At 42.4% G+C, this 26359-nt stretch overlaps 1 long non-coding RNA gene across 4 annotated transcripts in view; it reads left to right on the top strand.

The window, feature by feature from the left end:
- Positions 1–25170, top strand: part of LOC107128809 (uncharacterized) — a 46824-nt gene extending 21654 nt beyond the window's left edge. For 3 of the 4 annotated variants that reach the window (XR_010584973.1, XR_010584971.1, XR_010584972.1), the window contains exons 3-4: positions 17854–18239; positions 24010–25170. This is a non-coding gene — a long non-coding RNA (uncharacterized lncRNA). The remainder of the gene's footprint in view (positions 1–17853; positions 18240–24009) is intronic. The other variant, XR_012431789.1, reaches the window with a different exon arrangement.
- Positions 25171–26359: the final 1189 nt, after the last annotated feature.

Here is a 26359-nt window from a genome sequence, read left to right on the forward strand (position 1 = left end):
GACTCCTTTTGTTTGAGAAAAGCAGAAGGAAAAGTAAAGGGGACTTTGTCCTGCATCCTAGGAGCCAGCTAGGCCACGGTGGGGTAGAGTAACACACAGGCTCTCGGGGTCACCAAGTCCAGGCCTAGGCTTTTGGACAGCATTTCTGGACATGCCATGGGAAGAGGGGAGCACACAACTCTAAAGGGTGAGTCCGAGGCTTAGCAACATTTACCACAAACCACATGGATACTGGCAGTGGCCTGGCAGAACTTCCTGTTGATGAGTGGTGGCAGTCACAGGGAGAGGCTTTTCTACCTGTGGTAAGGGAAGGGAAGAGTGAGAAGGTCTTTATATGGTGGTTTGAGTGCCAGATAAGCTGCTGTAGAATAGAACATTAGGTAAATTTCTAAGGTTTTTTCTCCAACCCTGCCACCCAGGCAGCATCTCTGGACATGCCTAGGGCCTGGGGAACTCACCACCCTAAGCAGCATCTCTGGACATGCCTAGGGCCTGGGGAACTCACCACCCTAAAGGGAAGGGCTTTGGAAAAGGGTCAGTGCTGTGCTAACCCAGCAAGCTCCCAGTGGTGGTGGCCACAAGAGTGCCTGCATCACCACACCCCCAGTTCCAGGTGGCTCAGCACCGAGAGAGGTACTCCATATGATTAGGAGAAAGAACAAGAGTCTCTGCTTGGCAATCCAAAGAATTCTTACGGATCTTATCCAAGACCATGAAGGCAGTACCTCTATGCATCTGCAAAAGCTACAGCATTATTGGGCTTGGAGCCCAAGTCCCTTTGAATACCTGCAAAGCCTTCCAAAGAAGGACAGGCACAAATAAGCCCAGACGTGAAGATTGCAATAAAGTAACCCTTTGATGACCAGACACTGAAGAACATTTACAAACATGAACACCATTCAGGAAAACATGAAATCACCAAATGAACTAAAGAAGTCACTGGGGACCAATCCTGGAGAAACAGGGATATATGACTTTTCAGACAGATGACTGAAAATAGATCTGTTGAAGAAACTCAAATTCAAAATAACAGAGAAGGAATTCAGATCAGATAAATTTAAATAAAATATTGAAATAATTAAAAAGAATTAAGCAGAAATTCTAGAGCTGAAAATGTAATTGAACTGCTAAAAAAGCAAGTCTTTTAGTAGCAGAAATGATTAAGCAAAAGAATTAATGAGCTCAAAGACAGGCTATCTGAAAATACATCATTAGAGGAGACAAAATAAAAAATAATATAAAACAATAAGGCACACCTACAAGATCTAGAAAACAGTCTCAAAAGCACAAATCTAAGAGCTATTGGCCTTAAAGAGGAGGTAAAGAAGGAGACAGGGGTAGAAAGTTTATTCAAAGATAATAACTTCCCAAACTTAGAGAAAGATATCAACATTAAAGTGCAGAGAGGTTATAGAACACCAAGCAGATTTAACCCAAAGAAGACTAACTTTAGGCATTCAATAATCAAACTCCTAAAGGTTAAGGATAAAGAAAGGACCCTGAAAGCAGCAAGAGAAAAGAAACAAATAACATAAAATCGAACTCCCATACATCTGGCAGCAGACTTCTCAGTGGAAACCTTACAGACTAGGAGAGTAACATGACATATTTAAATTGCTGAAAGAAAAAACTGTTACCCTAGAACAGTATATCTGGCAAAAATATTCTTTAAGTATGAAGGAGAAATAAAGACTTTCCTAGACAAACAAAAGCTGAGGGATTTCATCAACACCAGACCTGTCTTATAAGAAATCCTAAAGGGAGTACTTCAATCTGAAAGAAAAGAACTCTAATGAGCAAGAATAAATCATCTAAAGATACAAAACTCATTGGTAATAGTATTCATGCAGCAAAACACAAATTAGTATAACACTGTAATTATGGTGTGTTAACATCTCTTGACTTCATTAGAAATACTAAGAGACGAACCTATCAAAAATAATAACTACAACAACTTTCTAAGACATAAACAGTACAATAAGTCAAAGAAAAACAACAAAAAGTTAAAAATCAGTGGAAGAACTGAAAATGTAGAGTTTTTATTCATTTTCTTTTGGCATATTTGTTTACACAATCAGTGGTAAGTTGTCATCAGTTTAAAATAATGAGTAATAAGATTGTATTTGCAAGCCTCATGGTAATCTAAAACTGAAAAACATCTAATGGATACACAAAAAATAAAAAGCAAAAAATTAAAGCACACTACCAAAGAAAATCACCTTACTAAAAGGAAGACAGGAAGAAAGGAAAGACTGCAAAATAGCAAGAAAACAGATAACAAAATAAAAGGAACAAGCCCCTACTTATCCATAATAACATTGAATGTAAATGGACTAAACTCTTCAATCAAAAGATACAGAATGGCTGAATAGTTGAAAAACAAACCCCAATGATCTCTTGCCTACAAGAAACACCCTTCACCATATAAAGATACACAGATAATGAAAATAAAGAGATGGAAAAAGATATTCTATGTCAATGAAAACCAAAAAAGAACAGGAATAGCTCTACTTCTACCAGAAAATAATAGATTTCAAGAAAAACTGTAAGAAGAGACAAAGGACAAAAAGGTCATTGATAAAGGAGTCAATTAGCTAGAGGATATAATGATTGTAAATATATATGCACCCAACACTAGAGTACCTAGATATATAAAGCAATTATTATTAGAACTAAAGAGGGAGATATGCCCCAATATAATAATAGCTGGAGACTTCAATAGCTCACTTTTAGCATGGGATAGATTTCCCAGATAGAAAATCAACAAAGAAATGTAGGACTTCATCAGCACTATAAACCAAGTGGACCTAATAAATATTTACAGAACATTTTGTCCGATGACTGCAGAATACACATTTGTCTCCTCAGCACATGAATCATTCTCAAAAACAGACCATATGTTAGGTCACAAAATAAGTCTTAAAACATTCCAAATTTGAAATAATATCTAACATCTTCTCTGACCAAAATGGGACAAAACTAGAAATCAATAAAAAGAGGAATTTTGGAAAATATACAAACATATGAAAATTAAATAATATGCTCCTTAATGACCAGTGGGCCAATGAAGAAATTAAAAAAAAATTGAAGAAATTCTTGAAATAAATGATAATGGAAACACAACATACCCAACTGTATGGGGTACAACAAAAGTAGTAATAAGATGGAAATTTATAGCTATAAGTGACTATATCAAAAAAGTAAACCTTCAAATAAATAACCTAACGATGCATTTCAATGGCCTAGAAAAGCAAGAGCAAACTCAACCCAAAATTAGTAGAAGAAAAGAAATAATAAAGACTACAGCAGAAACAAATGAATTTGAAATGAAAAAACAATATAAAAGATCAATGAAACAGAAAGTTGGTTTTTGAAATGATAAAGAAAATTGACAAACCTTTAAGCAAATGAAGAAAAAAGAGAGAAGGCCCAAATAAATAAAATCAGAGATGAAATAGGAGACTTTATAACTGATACTACAGAAATTCATAGAACCATTAGTGGCTACTATGAGCAACTGTATGCCAATAAATTGGAAAATCCAGAAGAAATGGATAAATTCCTGGATGCATACAACCTACCAAAACTGCCATGAAGAAATTCAAAACCTAAACAGACCAATAGCAAATAATGAGATTGAAGCTGTAATAAAAAGTCTTGCAGCAAAGAAAAGTCAAGGACCCAGTGGCTTTACTGTTGAATTCTATCAAAAATTTAAAGAACTAATACCAACCTACTCAAACTATTCTGAAAAATAGAGGAGGAGGGAATACTTCCAAACCCATTCTCTGAGGCCAGTATTGCCTTGATACTAAAACCAAAGATGCATCAAAGAAAGAAGACTACAGGCCAATATCTCTAATGTATATTGTTTCAAAAATCTTCAACAAAACACTAGCAAACCAAATTCAGCAATACATTAAAAAGATATTTCATCATGACCAAGAGGGATTTATCCCAAGGATGAAAGGTTAATTCAACATATGCAAATCAATCAATGTGATACCCCATGTCAAAGGAATGAAAGACAAAAACTGTATGATTGATTTCAAGAAAGCATTTAATAAAGTTTAGTATCTCTTCATAATAAAATCCTCAAAAAACTGTGTATAGAATAAACCTATCTCAACAGAATAAAAGCCATATATGACAGACCCACAGCTAGTATAATACTGAATGGAAAAACTGAAGGCCTATCCTCTAAATCTGGAGTATGACAAGGATGACCACTTTTACCACTGTTATTCAACATAGCACTGGAAGTCCTAGCTAGAGTAAACAGATAAGAGGAAATGAGGAAGTCAAATTATGCTTGTTTTCAGATGATATAATCTTATATTTGAAAAAACCTAAAGACTCCACACAAAAAACGATTAGAACTCATAAACAAATTCAGTAAAGTTACAGGATACAAAATCAACATACAAAAATCCACAGAATTTTACGTGTTAACAGAGAGCAATCTGAAAATAATCCCATTTACAATAGCCACACATAAAATTACCTAGGAATCAACTTAGCCAAAGAAGTGAAAGATCTCTACAGTGAAAACTATGAAACATTTAAGAAATGGAGGAGGTCACTAAAGAATGGAAAAATATTCCATGTTCATGGATTAGAAGAATCAATGTTGTTAAAATGTCCATACCACCCAAGGCAATCTACAGATTCAATGCAACCTCTATCAAAATACCAATGACATCTTCACAGAATTTTTTTAATCCTAAAATTTATAAAGAATCACAAACAAACAAACAAACAAACAAACAAAAAAAACAGAATAACCAAAGCTATCTTGAGCAAAAAGAACAGAACTGGAAGAATCTCATTATCTGACTTTAAATTATACTACAAAACTATAGTAACCAAAATAGCATGGTGCTGGAATAAAGATACATAGGCCAATGGAACAGAGTAGAGAATTCAGAAGAAAAATTCACACACCTACGGTGAATTCATTTTCAACAAAAGTGTCAAGGACATACACTGGGGGAAAAGACAGTCTCTTCGATAACTGGGGCTGGGAAAACTGGATACCCATATGTAGGAGAATGAAACTAGAGTACTATCTCTCACCTTACACAAAAATGAAATCAAAATGGATTAAAGACTTAAATCTGAGACCTCAAACTATGAAACTATTACAAGAAAGCATTGGGGAAACTCTCCAGGACATTGGTGTGGGCAAAAATTTCTTGAGTAATACCCCACGAGCACAGGCAACAAAAGCAAAAATTGACAGATGGTATCACAGCAAGTTAAAAACCTTCTGCATGGCAAAGGAAACAATCAACAAAGTAAACTCATCAAACTACTCATCTGACAAGGAATTAATAACCGAATATATAAGGAGCTCAAACGACTGTACAGGAAAATATCTAATAATTGGATTTAAAAATGGACCAAAGATTTGAATAGATATTTCTCAAAAGAAGACGTACAAATGGCAAACAGGCATAACAAAAGGTCCTCAATACCATTGATCATCAGAGAAATGAACATCAAAACTAAAATGAGATATGATTTCACCCTCATTAAAATGGCTTTTATACAAAAGACAGGCAATAACAAATGCTGGTGAGTATGTGAAGAAAAGGGAATACTGTTGGTAGGAATGTAAATTACTAAAACCACTATAAAGAAAAGTTAGGTGGTTCCTCAAAAAAAAAAAAAAAAGAAAAAGAAAAATAGAGCTACCACATGTTCCAGCAATCCCACTGCTGGGTATATACCCAAAATAAAGGAAATCAGTATGTCAAAAGAGATATTTGTACTCTCATGTTTATTGCAGCACTGTTCATAATAGGTATGATTTGGAAGCAACCTAAGTGTCCATCAACAGATGAATGGATAAAGAAAATGTGGTACTTATACACAATGGAATACTAGTCAACCATAAAAAGAATGAGATCCTGTCATTTGCAACAACATGGACAAACCTGGAGGTCATTAGGTCAAGTGGAATAAGTCAGGCACAGAAAAACAAACATCACACGTTCTCACTTATTTGTGGGATCTAAAAATCAAAACAATAAAACATTTGGAGATAGAGAGTAGAAGAATGGTTACCAGAGGCTGGGAATAATAGCGGAGGAAGGGGACTGGAAAGATGCTTGGATGGTTAATGGGTTTAAAAGTTTAAAAGAATAGTAAGACTTAGTATTTAATAGCATGACAGGGTGACTATGTCAATAATAATTTAATTGTATATTCTATTTTACTTTTTGAGACAGGGTCTTGCTCTGTTAAACAGCCCAGGCTAGAGTGCAGTGACATGATCACAGCTTACTGCCATTTCAAGCTCTCAGGCTCAAGCCATCCTCCTACCTCAGTCTCCCAATTAGATGGGACCACAGGCGTGTGCCACCATGCTCATCTAATTTTTGTATTTTTTTATAGAGACGTGGTCTTTCTATGTGGCCCAGCCTGGTCTTGAACTCCTGGGATCAAATGATCTGCCTGCCTCAGCCTCCCAAATTTCTGGGATTACAGGTGTGATATACCACACCAAGCCTAGCTGTACAATTAAAAACAACTAAAAGGCTTGAGGGGATGGATACCCAATTTTCCATGGTGTGATTATTATGCATTGCATGCCTGTAACAATATCTAATGTACCTAGTAAGTATACACATCTACTATAATATAGAAATATTAAAGATTTTTTGGCTTTGATTTTCTGAAATTTGTATAAGACTAACAAATGCATTTTTGTTTTTGTTCCTTTATTCATTTGCATTTATCCTATTTGGTGTTCTCTGCGCTTCCTGGATCTGTAGTTTGTTCTCTGACATTAATTTGAGGAAATTCTCAGTAATTATTGCTTCTAAATACTGCTGTTTCTCTTTTACATCTCCTTCTTGTATTTCCATTACACATATGCTACATCTTTTGTAGTTGTTCCACCGTTCTTGGCCAATCCGGTCCGGTTTTTTTTTTTCCCCAGTCTTTTTTCTACATGGATATTCTGTTTTGGGTTCTTTTTTCAGTCTTTTTTTCAATTTTTGGGTTTCTATTGTCATATCCTCAAGTTCTGAATAGTTTTTCCTTAGCCATGCCCAGTTCACTAATGAAATCATCAAAATAATTCATTTCTATTACAGCTTTTTTTTTTTGCTCTCATTTTATTCTTAGAATTTTCATCTGTCTAATTATATTATTCATCTGTTCTTGTATGATGTCTACCTCTTCCATCAAAGTCCTTAGTACACTAATCATAGTTTAAAAAAATACATGGACAAATAATTGTAACATTACTGTCAGATCTGACTGTGGTTTTTATGCTTGTTTAGTCTCTCCAAAGTGTGCACTTTGCCTTTTAGTATGCTTTATAAATTTTTGTTGAAAGGTAGACATGATATACTAGGTAAAAGGAATGGGCATAAATAGGCCTTTAGTGATGTAGTGATGGGACATTTGTTGGAGGGGAAGTGTTCAATTGTCTTATCATTAAGTCTCATTCTTTTAGTGAACCTGTGTCTGGACTGTGAACTTCACCAGTACTTCTCGGTTTTTTCCCATCTTAGAGGGTACAGGAGTTTCATCTTTCCCTTCCCTTCCCTCAGGTAATGCTCTGATAAAACCTCAACAAATGTGGCTCTGGTAACGTTAGTTCTCCTAAGGACAGGTATTGTTAAGAACAGACTGTTATGGCATATCTCAAAATTGTAACTTTTCCCTTCTTGCCAAACCATGAGGATACTTTTCTTCAAAATTTACTGTGAGAATCTAGTGGAGATCCTGGAAGTAAAACTCACAGAAATGTGGGGCCCCTGAAGTTTTTCTCTCTCAGACTTGCCCATGCCGAGCTTCCAGTAATGCATCAATTACAGCTTAAGTTTTTCTACACCAGCACTGGTTCCTGTGGCAGTTTCTGCTCAGGGGTTCCTGCTGTAGTATGTTGTGATTCTCTACATCTGCCTCTCTCCCCAATTCTCAGAGCAGCAATTTGCCCTGTGACTTCACTTCTCTGATGGGTCCAAGAAGAGTTGCTGACTTTTTCAGTTTGTTTAGGTTTTAGTTGTTTTTAGGACAAAGTAGCAACTTTTAAGTTCTTCACATGTTGAACTATAAGTTAGAAATTCCTGATGAAATTTATTAGAAGTACATTTTTAGTAAGGGCTGAGCCACAAAATTCAAGGTTATATGGCCAAAGTCGTACTTCATTGGCAGTATCTGTTCTACTAAATATTTATTTATTCAACGTGTATCTATTGAGTCCCCCCTAAGTTGTATATTGAGGTCTCTGCAATTTCTGGAGTTACTGGCCATACGACAGAGGACCAGATATGATCATCAAACTCAAGGAGTTAGAGGGAGGCAAGATAGAAGAAAACATGTAATTGCTATTTGAAAAAGAGCAAGTCGTTCCAAACCTGATCTGAGCAAGAATATATCTAGTATAATGTAACTCATGACATTCTTTTGAGGACTGATTAATGCTTAAATAATTTTCTTATAAATTTTAATCGATAAAAATGTGTTCTGGGAAATTAAGTGATTTGCCACCCGGATGACTGTCAGTTAAAAGCCTGGTGATCTTTAAAGAAATATTCTTTTCTTTTTGTATCTGCTTCAACAATAATTATCTAACGATTCTTGGTAACAACACAATTTCTTACCAAGAAAGAATCTTTAAGTTGCTCTACTCTATCACAGACCTTGTTTTCCTGGAAGCAAAGTTATAATGAAATTTTGACACATGCTCATAATGAAATTGGCTGAACGCCCTTTTTTAACATTGCAGTGGAAATTACTGAGTTGTGATAAAAGTCAGTAAAATGATATGGGGAGTACTTGAGTTTCAGAGGTATGGTGGGTAGGTGTGGAGGTGAGGAAGTATTCATCTAGAAGTGATATCTAAGCTGAGTAGAATGAGAAGAAGAAAGGGCAGTGAGGGATGAGGTAGCAACAGTCTGAGGAGGTAGGGAGTAGCAAACAAAAAGGACCTACAAGAGGAAAGGCAATACCTGTGTAGCAGGCCTGTGGCAAACTTGCCCATGTCCCTGGAGCCTGAACTCTTCCTAGTTCTCCAGCAGTGCACTTCCACCTGCCTGCATCTGCATCTCTACTGGAGGGCTTTCCCCAGGTGGCAGAGGCCACTTTCCTTCTCCTGTAAAATGCTGGTAAAATGCATGAGAGAAATGACACCCTAAGTATAGCCCTCCCTCCATGCCTGGCATAGTTGATTTGTAAATACCAGGTCCTTTTCCCCACAAGTGGGAAAATTCTTAGTGAGTTTTATAATGTTTCCCACTGTTTCCCCACAGGATTTAGTGCCAGCCATCCACTGTGAGTTCTGACTTTCTTTTCCTGTGTTGCGTCACCACTTCCTACCAGTGTTTTCCGTACTTCCCAAATAAAGTACTTGCACTCCAGTCCTTCACAGGGTCTGCTCTGGGGAGCTCAGGCTGAGCAGCCTATTGGGGGTATTGCCAGCAGCTAAGTAACAGAGTGAACCTATAATATGCAAAGAGGCAAAAAGTAAGGTTGGGCCAGAATATGCAGGGCCATATTTAGCACATAAAAATACAGAATGCCTAGTTAATTTATTTTCAGATAAAAAAACAAATTTTTAGTATATGTGCCCCATGTAATACTTGGGATATGCTTATACTTAAAAAAAATGCCTTATTTATCTGCAATTTAACTGCATGTCCTGTATTTTATTTGTTGTCAAATAAAATATAAGACATGCATTTTATTTTTATTTCTAGGACTTATTTTTATTTCTAGCTCTTATTTTATGAGACCTAGAAAGAATATGGCTTTATCTGCAGGACAGTTTGGCTCCAGGATGGAACATAGATTTGAGCAAAGTAGAGAGACCCATGAGGAGGTATTACCATTGCCCAGAGGCAAGGCCTGGGCCTGGGGCAGGTAGGAGGATGGGAGAAGTGGACAGAAGGGATAAAGGCATTTGGAAAGCTATCTGCAGCTCTCAGACTAGCTGTCAAGGCAACAGAACTATCTCATTGGATAGAATGGTAGGAGGCTGCCAGAAATGAGTTCAAGATGTCCTGAAAATGCATGATGGTTTAAAGAAAGACACCAAGTCTAGTAGTGAAGGTAATCCCTTCCCCACCTCCGCAAAGCGCTCACAGCCATGGAGTGAAGCACACTTTCTTTTTTTTTTTTTTTTTTAATTTTTTTTTTAAATTTATTATTATTATACTTTAAGTTGTAGGGTACATGTGCATAACGTGCAGGTTTGTTACATATGTATAGTTGTGCCATGTTGCTGTGCTGCACCCATCAACTCATCATTTACATCAGGTATAACTCCCAATGCAATCCCTCCCCCCTCCCCCCTCCCCATGATAGGCCCCGGTGTGTGATGTTCCCCTTCCTGAGTCCAAGTGACCTCATTGTTCAGTTCCCACCTATGAGTGAGAACATGCAGTGTTTGGTTTTCTGTTCTTGTGATAGTTTGCTAAGAATGATGGTTTCCAGCTGCATCCATGTCCCTACAAAGGACACAAACTCATCCTTTTTTATGGCTGCATAGTATTCCATGGTGTATATGTGCCACATTTTCTTAATCCAATCTGTCACTGATGGACATTTGGGTTGATTCCAAGTCTTTGCTATTGTGAATAGTGCTGCAATAAACATACGTGTGCTTGTGATATGAACAGACATTTCTCAAAAGAAGCACACTTTCTTAGGCCCAAACATCTAGTGCTCTGAATCAGACTGCAGGACTGGCTTTGAATCTGAACGCTCCTCCCAAGCTGCTCTCATGTCTTGTGTTACAATGAGCTCAGCTCAGCCCTATCCCCAAATGGGCTCCTCACCAAAGCCTCAGAAAGGGCAGACATGGTGTTTGATGAATTACCAACTGTGCATGGCAAGGGGCACTAGGAAAAGCAAATTCTCTCATAGTTCACTTTTTGTCTTCTTCTTCTTTTTGCCTGAGATGGACTTTGCCCTATTAGTCTCCATCTATGATATATTAGAGTTCTTTAGAGGGACAAAATGGAATATACATATATACATGTGTATTTTCTTAGTGCAAATATATACGTGCACAAACATGATTTTAACAAAAGAAAGAGGAAATACTCATGACAATTATAGTACCCGTTTCTGCAGCTAGTCACGTGATTGTAGCTGGTATTGATGACTACCTTCTTCTACTGCCCATTTTGTATTCCCTTTGCCTTCAGCAAGCACCTCAGCAGGTCGTGGTTTTTTTCCTGGTGGAATGATCCAAACCTTCATTCCTGAAGGGTCTGGGCTATGTGTAGTCCTACCTAGATTGGGCTGTTGCAGTTTCCCACTGACCTTAAATACAGGGCATGGTAATACTAAGAGATGCCCTAATGGATCTCCTGTATTCCATGCATACTCTTCCTTACCTCCATTGTGGAGTAGTAGACTGGTTTCTTCTTGATAGTCTGGGTCAATCACCCCAGCCAACACTAACTCCCTTTTTAGCCTGTTAACTTAAAGGCAGGAGGAGCTGAAAGTGTCCAGGTGGCAATCTTAACTCCCAGCTTAATGCAATCGTTGTTGTGTCTCCTGGTGGCAGTGTTCCTCCCTCTAGAACTAAGACCTCTAGGCTAGCAGAAAGAAATGTTGTGGGAACAGGAAGTAAAAATTTTGCTAGTGGATCACTTCCACTTCCACCTCTTGATTCTTGGACCTATGAATCCTGGCTACAGAAGAAACAGTGCCATATATTGGATGCTGATTCAGAGCATACATGGCCTTCTGGAGAACTTTGCTGTGAAAAGTATTGTCACTTAGTTGGCACTATAATTGTGACTTCAAAAGGCCATTCTACCATTCTGTCAACCCAGCTGCTTCAGGATGATGGGGAACATGGTAAGACCAGTGAATTCCATGAGTATGAGCCCACTGCCACACTTCTTAGCTGTAAAGTGAGTGCCTCAGTCAGAGGCAATGTTCTATGGAATACTATGACGGTAGATAAGGCATTCCATGGGTCCACAGATGGTATTCATGGCAGAAGCATTGCCTGCAGGATAGGCAAACCCATATCTGAAGTGTCTGTTCTAGTGGGGACAACCCTCTGTCCTTTCTATGATGGAAGAGGTCCAATATAATCAACCCACCACCAAGTAGCTGGTTGATCATCCCAGGGAATGGTGCCATATCGAGGGCTCAGTGTTGGTCTCTGCTGCTGGCAAATTGGGCACTGAGCAGTGGCTGTAGCCAGGTCAGCCTTGGTGAGTGGATGTCCATGTTGCTGAGTCCATGTGTATCCTCCATCCCTGCTACCATGGCCACTTTGCTCAGGGGCCCATTGGGTGATGACAGGGGTGACTGGGGAAAGAGGTTGAGTGGTGTCCACAGAATGGGTCATCCTATCCATTTGATTATTAAAATCCTCCTCTGCTGAGGTCATCCGTTGGTGCACCCTGACATGGGATACAAATATCTTTGCAGTTTTTGACCACTCAGAGAGGTCCATCCACATACCTCTTCCCCAAATTTCTTTGTCACCAATTTTCCAATCATGCTTCCTCCAAGTCCCTGACCATCCAGCCAAACCATTGGCTATAGCCCATGAGTCAGTACCTAATCACACATCTGGCCATTTCTCCTTCCATGCAAAGTGCACAACCACATGCACTGTTCAAAGTTCTGCCCACTGGGAAGATTTCCCTTCACTGCTGTCCTTCAGGAATGTCCTAGAAAGGGGCTATAGTGCTGCATCTGTCCGCTTTCGGGTGGTGCCTGAATATCATGCAGAACCATCTGTGAAACAGGCTCTAGTTTTATGTTCCTCTGTTGACTGATCATAGGGAACTCTCCATGAGGCCATCAGTGCAGGCTGAGGGAGAGAAGGCAGGGTAACAGGAGTGGAGACATGGGCATTTGAACTACTTCCTCATGTAACTTACTTGTGCCTTCAGGACCTGCTCGAGCCTGATCAAGTATATACCACTTCCATTTGATGATAGAATACTGCTGTGCATGACCCACTTTACGGCTAGATGGGTCAGAAAGCACCCAGTTCATGATAGGCAGTTCAGGTCCCATGGTGACTTGATGACCCACAGTCAGACATTCAGTTTCCACCAAAGCCCAGTAACAGGCCAAGAGCTGTCTCTCGAAAGGAGAGCAGTTATCTGCAGAGGATGGCAGAGGCTTGCTCCAAAATCCTAGAGGCTTCTGCTATGATTCACCTATGAGAACCTGCCAAAGGCTCCAAACAGGATCCCTATCTGCCACTCACACCTCACGCACCACTGGATTTACTGGGTCATATGGCCCAAGTGGCAGAGCAGCTTGCACAGCAGCCTGGACCTGTTGCAGAGCCTTCTCTTGTTCTGGACCCCACTCAAAACTAGCAGCCTTTCGGGTCAGTTGATAAATGGGCTGGAGTAACACACCCAAATAAGGAATGTGTTGCCTCCAATATCCAAACAGGCCCACTAGGTGTTGTGCCTCTTTCTTGGTTATAGGAGGGGATAAATGCAGCAACTTATCTTTCACCTTAGAAGGAATATCTCTACGGGTCCCACACCACTGGACCCCTGGAAATTTCACTGAGATAGAAAGTTCCTATATTTTAGTTGGATTTATTTCCCATCCTCTGGCACACAAATGTCTCACCAATAAGTCCAATGTGTTTGCTACTTCTTGCTCACTGGATCTAATCAGCATAATACCATCAATGTAATGGACCAGTGTGATATTCTGCAGAAGTGAAAAGTGATCAAGGTCTCTCTGAATAAGATTATGACACAAAAAGAGTTGATATACCCCTGAGGTAGGACAGTAAAGTGATATTGCTGGCCTTCCCAGCTGAAGGCAAATTGCTTGTGCTTATGGACAGGAATGGAGAAAAAGGCATTTGCTAAGTCAATGGCTGCACACCAGGTACCAGGAGATGTGTTAATATGCCCAAGCAATGAAACCACGTCTGGTACAGCAGCTGCAATTGGAGTCACCACTTGGTTAAGCTTATGATAATCCACTATCATTCTCCAAGATCCATTTGTTTTTTGCACAGGCCAAATGGCAGAGTTGAATGGGGATGTGGTGTGAATCACCACCCCTGCATCTTTCAAGTCCTTAATGGCGGTGCTAATCTCTGCAATCCCTTTACGGATGTGATATTGTATTTGATGTACTATTTTTCTAGGTAGAGGCAGCCTCAATGGCTTCCATTTGGCCTTTTCCACCATAGTAACCCTAACTCTACCAGTCAGCCAGTGTGGGGGTTCTGCCAGATGCTAAGTACGTCTATGTCAATTACGCATTCTGGCACTGGGGATATGATCACAGGATGTGTCCAGGTACCTGCTGGACCCACTGTAAGTCGGACCTGAGCCAAATTCCTCAGAGCGGTATCACCAAAAATCCATTCTCATTGTGGAGATGAAATAGAAAGCATGTTTGGTATCACACGGCCTTCTCTCTGTGAAGAGCTCTTCAGTTTCATTTCAACTTTCATGAAGGAAATTCTATACCTGTGGGAATCCACTTCAAAAACAACAGACTAAAAAAGAAAAGAGAAATGAAATCCATTATACCAATGGTAGCTTCTCTCTTCTGTTTTGCTCTGTTTCTTCAATTTGTAAAATGCATGCCAAAGACCATTAGGGAATATAATTTGAATTGCTTCACTCCAAAGTTAAAGTGTTGAGAGGAAAAAAAAGAGAAAAACTGCAGCAAAATGGAAACAGGCCTTCTTTCATTTTCTAACACCCGAAATTGACTCTCACTTTCATTTCTGAAGTTGCATTAAGCTTTTTCCTCAAATTAAATTATAAATACTTGTATCTGATGCTAAAAAGGAACATGCATGAGTGGTTATCTAGAAGTCCCATGTTTCCTGCCCACATTCACATACACACACAGGCACAGTAGTGTGTTTTGCTGTAAAAGCCATGCTTTGCACCCCACGTCCAGCACCACTGGCAGTGGTCAAGTGGGCACCCCAGGGTCTATGAGTCTACTCTGTGCCAAGGATCATTTTGTTTATTTAAATATAGTAAATAACCAACTTTCAAATGTGGGAGGACAGAACAATGGTACAGACCTCTGGCCACAGAAGCTTTGGGATCTATTCCCTGTAGTTAAGTGCTTCTTTCTGTGACTGTTTCCCATACCAATGTTGCATACCAAGTATGAGTACCTAGGAGTACTGCTCTTCTCACCCTTGCTGTTATTGAGTATATAAAAATTGGACTGATCTAAAATGTTAATGCTGAAAAGCTGAGGTGGCCCTCACTGACAGCCAGCAGCCTTTGTGTGTTGGTATTGGTAAGTTGGCCAGAACTGGCATCTATAGTCATAATTCCTATAATCGTACACTTTATACACTCAATATTTTCCTTAAGCAATTCATTATATTTCAGCTGCCTGTGGGCTCTGCATACTGCTAAGATGTCAAATATCACCAGAAAACTTATGAATATTATAATGAACAGCCAGATGTCATCTGAACCAGTCTCACCTGATGAGGAAAGTTCTATAGTTATATCTCTCAAATGTGTCAACCAGACTTTCTTCAATGCTATAGTGTCAGGAATTTTGCTGCTTTCTGAAAGAACCTACTATGTTGTTACATGGCTCTAAACAAGGATGTTTCTATTTCTGTTTCTTTTGTTTTCTAAACTGAACTAAAATCTGTCCTATAACATCTAGGCTCTCCCCTTAGTTCCACCATCTTGGACAGAATCCAATAAGTGATTCTGCTGATGAAAACTTGCCCAGAGCAAAGTGGTTCTTTCTCAAAGTGTGCATCTCACCTCTCCCTGAACTCATCTCTCTCCTCTCTCTGGATACAGCCGCCCCACCTGATCTTCACACTGAAATCCTATGTGAGATTTCATTTTCAGAATGGGCTCTTGTGTTTCATTCAAAGAGAACCCTGTCTAATCCCATAAGGCACACAGAGAGTGTCCTACCCTGGGCAATCTGTGGACACATGCAGTGAGTGCTTACTCTTCAGGAAGCCTGATGTGATAAACTTAACCTGGTCTATTCCCACAAGCTAACTTACATAAATTAAATCAAGAGAAAGAGAACAAAAGTGTAAGATGCTTTATAGCTTGCTTTTTGTTGGGTAATTGACTTTCCATGATTGTGACTTTATAAATTTAGTGGAGAGTAAAGGAAGCTGGCCTGTCATTGCACCAGATGAGAACGGGAAAGATGGACATGAAGTCCTCATTTTCTGTTACCCTTTTTGCTTATAAAGAGACAGCTCACCTCAAGGGGAAAGAAAAAGTGACCAGGTTGTATTGCAGAGTCTGACATGGATGACTCCCTTTGAATATCTCCTTCCTAAGATGGTTTTTTTTCATTCCTGAAATACATAAAGTAAGGTCTCACCTGTCAGGGCTGAGAAACCAGTACAGGTAATATCTGTTACCTCAGTTTTTCTTGAGTAGAAAATGAAGCAACTTCATTCAGAAACTTGACTAATAACTATCTCTTGGCATTTTGAATGTTTTATTCACTGCCATATAAAAAGAATCTATTCATTTAGTTGAGGCCTGGAAGAAAACAAAGTCTTCTATTCTGCTAATATATTCTAGAAGAAGGAGAAGAAGAAAAAGCATGAGAAGAGGAGAAGTAGGTGGATGAGGAGAAGGAAAAGGAAAAGAAGATGAAGAAAGCAGACAGGGAAGGGGAAGAACAGGGGAATGGAAAGGAAGGGAAAATTTCCAGTTCTTTGGATCTGACAGCTAAACCACTTCAGTTGCCTATTAGGCATGAGTGGTCTGTTTGACTGTAGCCCTGCCTAGATAATGAGCAAATAACAATATTAGTCACATCTACCCCTTGTGTCTCACGATGTCTGCTACATTCTGGGGTTTCACTATCCTTGGAATGGGTCCCTCTAGGCTTTGTAGCCTTCCACTGTGGGATTTCTTAGAGGGCCTCGGTGAGGAAGTAAACCAGGGCATGATCTCTATGTGTCCTCAGCCAGACCTCAAAGCTGTGAGAGGTGACAGCATGCTGGCAGCCCTTGCTCACTCTCGGCTCCTCCTCAGCCTCAGCACCCACTCTGGCTGCACTTGAGGAGCCCCTCAGCCAACTACTGCACTGTGGGAGCCCCTCTCTGGTTTGGCTGAGGTTGGAGCCAGCTCCCTCTGCTTGCAGGGAGGTGTGGAGGGAGAGGCGCGGGCAGGAACCGAGACTGCACAAGGTGCTTACGGGCCAGCGCGAGTTCCGGGTGGGCACAAGCTCGGCAGACCCTCCATTCAGAGCAGCTGGCACTGCCAGCCCTGGGCAGTAAGGGGCTTAGCACCCGGGCCAGCAGCTGCGGAGGGTGTGCTGGGTCCCACAGCAGTACTGACCCGCTCGCACCATGCTTGAATTCTCACCAGGCCTCTCGCCAGGCCTCAGCCGCCACCCCTCCCTGCAAGGCAGGGCTCAGGAGCTGCAGCCCACCATGCCCGAGGCCCCTGCCCCACTCCCAGCCTCCCTGATGGGCACCTCCCCCTGCTCTATGGCACCCGGTCCCAGCAACTGCCCAAGGGCTGAGGAGTGCAGGCAAGTGGCATGGGACTGACCGGCAGCTCTGCCCACACCCCAGCATAGCATCCACTAGGCAAAGCCAGTTGGGATCCTGAGTTGGGTGGGGACTTGGAGAACTTTCATGTCTAGCTAGAGATTGTAAATGTACCAATCAGTACTCTGTGTCTAGCTCAAGGTTTGTAGATACACCAATCAGCACCCTGTCAAAACGGACCAATCAGCTCTCTGTAAAACGGACCAATCAGCTCTCTGTAAAATGGACCAATCAGCAGGATGTGGGTGGGGCCAGATAAGGGAATAAAAGCAGACTGTCCAAGTCAGCAGCAGCAACCCACTTGGGTCCCTGTCCATGCTGTGGAAGCTTTGTTGTTTCACTCTTTACAGTAAATCTTGCTGCTGCTCACTCTTTGTGTCCACGCTGCCTTCATGAGCAGTAACACTCACCACTAAGGTCTGCAGCTTCACTCCTGAAGCCAGTGAGACCATGAACCCACCAGGAGGGATGAACAACTCCAGACACGCTACTTTTAAGAACTGTAATACTCACTGCAAAGGTCTACAGCTTCACTCCTGAAGTCAGTGAGACCATGAACCCACCAGAAGGAAGAAACTCCGGACACACCATCTTCAAGAACTGTAACACTCACTGTGAGGGTCTGCAGTTTCATTCTTGAAGTCAGCGAGACCAAGAACCCACCAACTCTGGATGCATTTTGGCGACCACGAAGGGACTATTGTCTATCACCAAGCAGTGAGACTATAGCCAAGCAGTGAGTACCATCGGACCCCTTTCACTTGCTGTTCTGTCCTATTTTTCCTTAGAATTCGGGGGCTAAATAGCAGGTACCTGTTGGCCAGTTAAAAGCAACTAGCATGGCTGCCGGACTAAAGACATGGGTGTCAGGCTTTCTGGGAAAGGGCTCTCTAACAACCCCCGACTTTTTGAAGTTGGGAGCATTGGTTTGCCTGGAACCAGCTTCCACTTTTCCTGTACTTCTGGACTGAGCTGAGGGTTGACAGGAAAGCCATGCAGCTCCGGGGTCCTGACAAGTTGGTTGACCTTGTGGCCATGAGCAGAACTCTCAAAGGCATGTCACCCAAGCTACACTTGCCCATCTCTCCTATCTATCCTGACCCTTGCCCCCTGGGTCCTAATGCCTAGCAAACAAAGTTCCTCTTACCACTCTTCTCTGAGGCTAGTCCCTCTTTTAAAAATCACTCCCTGTCTCTGGTGTTTTTCTAGCTTCTCCTATAAGAATGACTTCTAGTATAAACTCCAGGACTCTGTTATCTACTTTAGGCACGTGGGCTCACCAATCAGAAGGACATAATTTTTGCCCAAAGTCCCATTGCAGGGGGTACTATCTGGAATTTTAGGATCCCTCCTCGGACTAGCAGGCCTAACAAAAGCTATTCCTGAAGCTAGAATATAGGGAGCCTCAGAAATTGTATCCTTCCTATTCATATGAGGACAAAAGGTGTCACTCTTCCAACACTGGAGATCCCTTTCCTCCCTCAGGGTATGGCCCTCCACTTCATTTTTGGGGCATAACATCTCTATAAGACATGGGTAAGATCCCAATACTAACAGGAGAATGCTTAGGACTCTAAAAGGTTTTTGAGAATGTGTCAGTAAGGGCCACTAAATCTGATTTTTCTCGGTTCTCCTTGTGGTCTAGGAGGACAGGTAAGGGTGCAGGTTTTCGAGAATGCGTTGGTAAGGGCCACTAAATCCAACCTTCCTCAGTCCTCCTTGTGGTCTGGGAGGAAAACTAGTGTTTCTGCTACTGCATCGGTGAGCGCAACTATTCCGATCAGCAGGGTCCAGAGACCATTGCAGGTTCTTGGGCAGGGGTTGTTTCTGCTGCTGCATCGGTGAGTGCAACTATTCCAATCAGCAGGGTCCAGGGACCATTGCAGGTACTTGGGCAGGGGGAAAAACAAAACAAACCAAAACTGCAGGTGGTTTTGTCTTTCAGATGGGAAACACTCAGGCATCAACAGGCTCACCCTTGAAATGCATCCTAAGCCATTGGGACCAATTTGACCTGCAACCCCTAAAAAAGAGGTGTCTCATTTTTTTCTGCACTATGGCTTGGCCCCAATATTCTTTCTCTGGTAGGGAAAAATGGCCACCTGAGGGAAGTACAAATTACAATACTATCCTGCAGCTTGACCTTTTCTGTAAGAGGGAAGGCAAATGGAGTGATACCTTATGTCCAAGCTTTCTTTTCATTGAGGGAGAATACACAACTATGCAAAGAGCTTACAATTTATATCCCACAGGAGGACCTCTCAGCTTACCCCCATATCCTAGCCTCCCTATAGCTCCTCTTCCTATTATTGATAATCCTCCTCTAATCTCCCCTGCCCAGAAGGAAATAAGTAAAGAAATCTCCAAATGACCACAAAAACCCCCAGGCTATCGGTTATGTCCCCTTCAAGCTGTAGGGGGAGGGAAATTTGGCCCAGCCTGGGTACATGTCCCCTTCTCCCTCTCTGATTTAAAGCAGATCAAGGTAGATCTGGGGAAGTTTTCAGATGATCCTGACAAGTACACAGATGTCCTACAGGGTCTAGGGCAAACCTTTGACCTCTCTTGGAGAGATGTCATGCTACTGTTAGATCAAACCCTTTAATGAAAAGAATGCGGCTTTAGCTGCAGCCCAAGAGTTTGGAGATACTTCGTATCTTAGTCAAGTAAATGATAGAATGACAGCCAAAGAAAGGGACAAATTCTCTACCGGTCACCAAGCCGTCCCCAGTATGGACCCCCCCCGGGACCTTGACTCAGATCATGGGGACTGGAGTCGTAAACATCTGTTGACCTGTGTTCTAGAAGGACTAAGGAGAATTAGCAAAAAGCTGATGAATTATTCAACAATGTCCACCATAACTCAGGGAAAGGAAGAAAATCCTTCTGCCTTCCTCGAGTGACTACGGGAGACCTTAAGAAAAATATACTCCCCTGTTACCCAAATCACTTGAGGGTCAATTGATTCTAAAAGATAAGTTTATTACCCAATCAGCTGCAGATATCAGGAGAAAGCTCCAAAAGCAAGCCCTGGGTCCTGAACAAAATTTGGAGGCATTATTAAACCTGGCAATCTCGGTGTTCTATAATAGGGATCAAGAGGAACAGGCCCAAAAGGAAAAGCGAGACCAGAGAAAGGCTGCAGACTTAGTCATGGCCCTCAGACAAACCAACCTTGGTGGTTCAGAGAGGACAGAAAATGGAGCAGGCTAATCACCTGGTAGGTCTTGTTACCAGTGTGGTTTGCAAGGACACATTAAAAAAGATTGTCCTATAAGAAACAAGCTTCCCCCTCATCCATGTCCACTATGTCAAGGCAATCACTGGAAGGTGCACTGCCCCAGAGGATGAAGGTTCTCTGGGTCAGAAGCCCCCAACCAGATGATCCAACAACAGGACTGAGGGTGCCTGAGGCAAGTGCCAGCTCATGTCATCACCCTCATGGAGCCCTGGGTACGCTTAACTATTGAGGGCCAGGAAATTGACTTCCTCCTGGACACTGGCACAGCCTTCTCAGTGTTAATCTCCTATACTGGACAATTGTCCTAAAGGTCCATTACCATCCAAGGAATCCTGGGACAGCCTGTAACCAGGTATTTCTTCCACCTCCTCAGTTATAATTGAGAGACTTTGCTCTTTTCACATGCCTTTCTTGTTATGCCTGAAAGTCCCACACCCTTATTAGGGAGGGATATATTAGCCAAAGCTGGACCTATTATCTACATGAATAAGGGGAACAAGTTACCCATTTGTTGTCTCCTACTTGAAAGGGAATCAACCCTGAAGTCTGGGCATTGGAAGGACAATTTGGAAGGGCAAAAAATGCCTGCCCAGTCCAAATCAGGTTGAAAGACCCCACCACTTTTCCTTATCAAAGGCAATATCCCTTAAGGCCTGAAGGTCATAAATGATTACAGGATATTGTTAAACATTTAAAAGCTCAAGTCTTAGTAAGAAAATGCAGCAGTCCTTGCAACACCCCAATTCTAGGAGTACAAAAACTGAATGGTCAGTGGAGACTAGTGCAAAATCTTAGACTCATCAATGAGGCAGTAATTCCTCTGTATCCAGTTGTACCCAACCCCTATACTCTGCTCTCTCAAATATCAGAGGAAGCAGAATGGTTCATGGTTCTGGACCTGAAGGATGCCTTCTTCTGAATTCCCCGCCACTCTGACTCCCAGTTTCTCTTTGCCTTTGAGGATCCCACAGACCACATGTCCCAACTTATGTGGATGGTCTTGCCCCAAAGGTTTAGGGATAGCCCTCATCTGTTTCGTCAGGCACTGGCCCAAGATCTAGGCCACTTCTCAAGTCTAGGCACCCTGGTCCTTCAGTATGTGGATGATTTACTTTTGGCTACCAGTTTGGAAGCCTCGTGCCAGCAGTCTACTCTAGATCTCTTGAACTCTCTAGTTAATCAAGGGTACAAGGTGTCTAGGTCAAAGGCCCAGCTTTGCCTACAGCAGGTCAAATATCTAGACCTAATCTTAGCCAGAGGGACCAGGGCCCTCAGCAAGGAACGAATACAGCCTAAACTGGCTTATCCTCACTCTAAGACATTTAAACAGTCACAGGGGTTCCTTGGAATTACCGACTTTTGCTGACTATGGATCCCTGGATACAGCAAGATAGCCAGGCCCCTCTATACTCTAATCAAGGAAACCCAGAGGGCAAATACTCATCTAGTAGAATGGGAACCAGAGGCAGAAACAGCCTTCAAAACCTTAAAGCAGGCCCTAGTACAAGCTCCAGCTTTAAGCCTTCCGACAGGACAAAACTTCTCTTTATATGTTACAGAGAGAGCAGGGATAGCTCTTGGAGTCCTTACTCAGACTTATGGGACAACCACACAACCAGTGGCATACCTAAGTAAGCAAATTGATGTAGTAGCAAAAGGCTGTCCTCACTGTTTAAGGGTAGTTGCGGTGGTGGCTGTCTTAGTGTCAGAGGTTATCAAAATAATACAAGGAAAGTATCTCACTTTCTGTACTACTCATGATGTAAATGGCTTACTAGGTGCCAAAGGAAGTTTATGGACACCAGACATAAACAAGGAGTAGCACCAGGTGCTACTCCTTGAGGGACTGGTGCTTCAAATATGTATGTGCGTGGCCCTCAACCCTGCCACTTTTCTCCCAGAGGATGGGGAACCAATTGAGCCTGCCAACAAATTATAGTCCAGACTTATGCCACCCAAGGTGATCTCTTATAAGTCCCCTTAGCTAATCCCGACCTTAACCTATATACCGATGGAAGTTCATTTGTGGAGAATGGAATACGAAGGGCAGGTTATGCCATAGTTAGTGATATAACCATACTTGAAAGTAAGCCTCTTTCCCCAGGGACCAGCACCCAGTTAGCAGAACTAGTGGCCCTTACCCAAGGCTTAGAACTGGGAAAGGGAAAAAGAATAAATGTGTATACAGATAGCAAGTATGCTTATCTAATCCTACATGCCCATGCTGCAATATGGAAAGAAAGGGAGTTCCTAACCTCTGGCGGAACCCCCATTAAATACCACAAGGAAATTATAGAGTTATTGCACGCAGTGTAAAAACCCAAGGAGGTGGCAGTCTTACACTGCCAAAGCCATCAGAAAGGTGAAGGAGAAAAGGCAGAAAGAAACCATTGGGCAGATGCTGAGGCCAAAATTACTGCCAGGTGGAACCCTCCATTAGAAATACCTATGGAAAGACCCTAGGTATGGAACAACCCCCTCCAAGAGACTAAGCCCCAGTATTCCCCAACTGAAACAGGATGGGGACAGAAGTGGCATAGTTTTCTCCCCTTGGGGTGGTTAATGACAGAAGAAAGAAAGAGAGAGACAAAGTCAGAGAGAGAGAGAGGAAGTGACAGAGAGACAAAGCAAAGAAGAAGTCAAAGAGAAAGACAGAGAGATGGAGGTAGTAAAGAAAAAACAGTGTACCCTGTTCCTTTAAAAGCCAGGGTAAAGTTTTGTCTACCCAGCCAAGGTATATTCTTCTTATGTGGAATATTGACCTATGTCTGCCTCCCCACTGAGCCATACAACTAGTACCCCTACTTATAGGGTTAGGAATGGCTACTGCTATAGGAACCAGAAGAGCTGGCTTATCTATTTCATTATCCTACTACCACACACTCTCAAAGGATTTCTCAGACAGTTTGCAAGAAATAACGAAATCTATCCTTACTTTACAATCCCAAATAGACTCTTTAGCAGCAGTGACTCTCCAAAATCGCGAAGGCCTAGACCTCCCCACTGCTGAGAAAGGACGACTCTTTACCTTCTTAGGGGAAGAGTGTTGTTTTTACACTAACCAGTCAGGGATAGTATGAGATGCCACCCGGTGTTTATAGGGAAAGGCTTCTGAAATCAGACAATGCCTTTCAAAGTCTTATACCAACCTCTGCAGTTGGGCAACATGGCTTCTCCCCTTTCTAGGTCCCACGGCAGCCATCTTGCTATTACTCACCTTTGGGCCCTGTATTTTTAACCTTCTTGTCAAATTTGTTTCCTCTAGAATCGAGGCCATTAAGCTACAGATGGTCTTACAAATGGAACCCCAAATGAGGTCAACTAACAACTTCTACCGAGGACCCCTGGACTGACCCGCTGGCACTTTCCCTGGCCTAGAGAGCTCTGCTCTGGAGAACACTACAACTGCAGGACCCCTTTATCACCCCTATCCAGCAGGAAGTAGCTAGAATGGTCATCGGTCAAATTCCCAACAGCAGTTTGGGTGTCCTGTTTAGAGGGGGGATTGAGAGGTGACAGCATGCTGGCAGTCCTCGCTTGCTCTTGGCACCTCCTTGACCTTGGCACCCACTCTGGTCACACTTGAGGAGCCCTTTAGTCCACTGCTGCACTGTGGGAGCCCCTCTCTGGGCTGGCCGAGGCTGGAGCCGGCTCCCTCTGCTTGCAGGGAGGTGTGGAGGGAGAGGTGTGGGTGGGAACTGAGGCTGCACAAGGCAGTTGTGGGCCAGCATGAGTTCTGGGTGGACTCAGCAGACCCCGCACTCAGAGCAGCTGGCGCTGCCGTACCCGGGCAGTAAGGGGCTTAGCACCCGGGGCCAGCAGCTGCAGAGGGTGCGCCGGGTCCCACAGCAGTGCCAGCCCACCTGCACCAAGCTCAAATTCTCGCCAGGTCTCAGCCACCTCCCCAAAGGGCAGGGCTCAAGACCTGTAGCCCGCCATGCCCGAGCCTCCCAGATGGGCACCGCCCCCTGCTCTGCGGTGCCCTGTCCCATCGACTGCTCAAGGGCTGAGGAGTGTGGATACGCAGTGCAGGACTGATGGGCAGCTCTGCCTTTGGTTCTGGCGTGGCATCCATTAGGAGAAGCCAGCTGGGCTCCTGAGTCGGGTGGGGACTTGGAGAACTTTTGTATCTGGCTAGAGGATTGTAAATGCACCGATCAGCACTCTTTGTCTAGCTCAAGGTTTGTAAATGCACCAATCAGTGCTCTGTGTCTAGCTCAAGGTTTGTAAATGCACCAATCAGCACCCTGTCAAAATGGACCAATCAGCTCTCTCTAAAACAGACCAATCAGCAGGATGTGGGTGGGGCCAGATAAGGGAATAAAAGCAGACTGTCCAAGCCAGCAGCTGCAACCCACTCAGGTCCCCTTCCACGCTGTGGAAGCTTTGTTCTTTTGCTCTTTACAATAAATCTTGCTGCTGCTCACTCTTTGCGTCCACGCTGCCTTAATGAGCTGTAACACTCACCATGAAGGTCTGCAGCTTCACTCCTGAAGCCAGTGAGACCATGAACCCACCAGGAGGGAGGAAGAACTCCAGACGCACTGCCTTTAAGAGCTGTAGCGCTCACTGCGAAGGTCTACAGCTTCACTCCTGAAGTCAGTGAGACCATGAACCCACCAGAAGCAAGAAACTCCAGACACATCCGAACATCAGAAGGAACAAACTCTGGACACACCATCTTTAAGAACTGTAACACTCACCACCAGGGTCCGTGGCTTCATTTTTAAAGTCAGCAAGACCCAGAACCCACTAATTCTGGACACAGTTGGATCCCCCTTCTTTTTCTTGAACCTTTAACTAAACTCAATCTCGTGGTACCACTTGACTCAGAATCTAATATGGTGCCCCCTAGTATTATTAAGAACTACACTAATCAGCCTGGCTCCTCTTGGGCCAGAACTCCCTGCATCTCCCTGGTATAAATAAAAATAAATGCTGCTCCTCTGTGCCTGGGTTCAGATTTGCTGACATGACTGTCAGCCCTTCTAAGCCAGGAGTTCAAGACACACAGTTGATATGGATTAAATATGTCCCTCCCAAATTCGTAGGCTGAATTCCTAACCCTTATGTGACAGTATTTGGAGATAAGTCTTTTATAAAATTAAGGTTAAATAAAGTGATACATAAGGATCTATCCTGATCCAGTAGAGTTAGCTTCCTTATAAGATGAGACATCAGAATTTTCTTGCTCTCTCTCCATGATGTTAGGACATGGTAAGAAGGTGGCCATCTGCAGGCCAGAAAGAATCCTCACTAGAGACTGAAGATGCCATATCTTGATCTTTGACTTTCCAGCTTCCAGGACTATGAGAAAATAAATTTCTGTCATTTAAGCTATGTAATCTACAGTATTTTGTTACGGAAGCCCAAACAGGGTAAGACAATAGATGAGTAAAACATGTGCCTGTCTCACAGTTTTCCAAAGAATATATAAAAATAACATTGGTTTCCAAGTGTCTATCAATGGACACTTTATAAAGGGTTTTCACAGCCATTATTAAATTAGATCTTAACTGCCGATCCAAGTGGTATATTAAGGTATTAATTTTACAAAGGGAAAAAGATGGAAAGTGATTTGCACAGTATCATCCTGGGAGTCAAAGTCTGAGCTT

The sequence above is a fragment of the Macaca fascicularis genome, chromosome 2, assembly GCF_037993035.2.
Source record: "Macaca fascicularis isolate 582-1 chromosome 2, T2T-MFA8v1.1".
NCBI lineage: Eukaryota > Metazoa > Chordata > Mammalia > Primates > Cercopithecidae > Macaca > Macaca fascicularis.